The 1,093-nt window shown below is 37.3% G+C and overlaps 1 pseudogene; it reads right to left on the bottom strand.

The window, feature by feature from the left end:
- Positions 1–329: 329 nt before the first annotated feature.
- On the bottom strand, positions 330–487 carry LOC123576329 (annotated as a pseudogene).
- Positions 488–1,093: the final 606 nt, after the last annotated feature.

Genomic DNA, 1,093 nt, shown 5'->3' with positions numbered 1-1,093 from the left:
CAGGAGGAGCATTTCTTTGAAAGAATTCAGGTTCTAAAGCAGATGACATGAACAAAGCAAAGATCATTAATTACTAATGGAAGAGCTCATCATTAGGCTAGATCAGGTAGATTTTTTTTCTTAGTCAATGTAGTTAAAGTTTGTCAATTTTGTTGATTATCATTTCAAAGAACCTACTTGGCTTCATTGATTTTCTCTATTATTTTTGTATTCAGGCTTTACTTCAAAGGATGTTTTCAAAATGCAAATATACTAATATGTTAATAAGGATTTGATCTAAAGCATTTTTCTAGTAAAAGGGACACATGACAGGTGGATGAGTTTGTGTAAGAGGTTGCCCCGAGGATGGAGATGATTAGCAAAGCATACTTTTAAAAAAATTTCCTGATTTTACCAAAATTCATTTATTTATTTATTTTTTCAAAGTTTGCTGAACAGATAAGAACAGATACTACACTTAGTCTTGGCCAAAAGGCCAAGATGCAATAGACTTTCACATCTAGCCATGACTAAGATATTGGTTTTGTACTTTCCCTGACATATATATACAACCATAAAACTGGACAAAATAAATGAGGTAACTGTTTCCAGGAATAGATAAACAGACAGTGCAAGACTATAATCCTTGAGAGAAGGGAAACACATGTGATGAGCCCTATGCTAACCCCAACTTTCTGCCCTGAGGCATTTTTCTGAATGAACCCAAACAGAAACTAGACATCTGCCTCTTATGAGACAGTGATCATAGTTTAGGGTTGCAGAAATGGTTGGAATTTGTGTAGCAGAGACTGGAAACAGAAAGCTGGGTTTGGGTGTACATGTGGGTTTTGCTCATGTGGGGTTTGCTCTGGTCTTGACTCCTCAAGGTAAGACAAAAGGGAGCAGCACATCACAACTTATGCAAGGGGTTGAGAAGCAAATGATGTAAGAGAGGTCACAGAATACTAGGAGGTGGAGGTCACCCCATTTAAATTGGAGAGAACTTACTGCCTACCTCAAATATCCAGTGGAAATCCATTAGGGTGCACGTTAGAAGAAAAACACACTCTAGAGTAAGTGCCATGCAGTAGGACTAGGGGTTAAACCCAAATAA

Source organism: Leopardus geoffroyi, chromosome C2, assembly GCF_018350155.1.
Source record: "Leopardus geoffroyi isolate Oge1 chromosome C2, O.geoffroyi_Oge1_pat1.0, whole genome shotgun sequence".
Classification (NCBI taxonomy): Eukaryota; Metazoa; Chordata; class Mammalia; order Carnivora; family Felidae; genus Leopardus; species Leopardus geoffroyi.
Note: the sequence above shows the minus strand (reverse complement) of the source record. Positions and strands in the feature narration are given on the sequence as shown.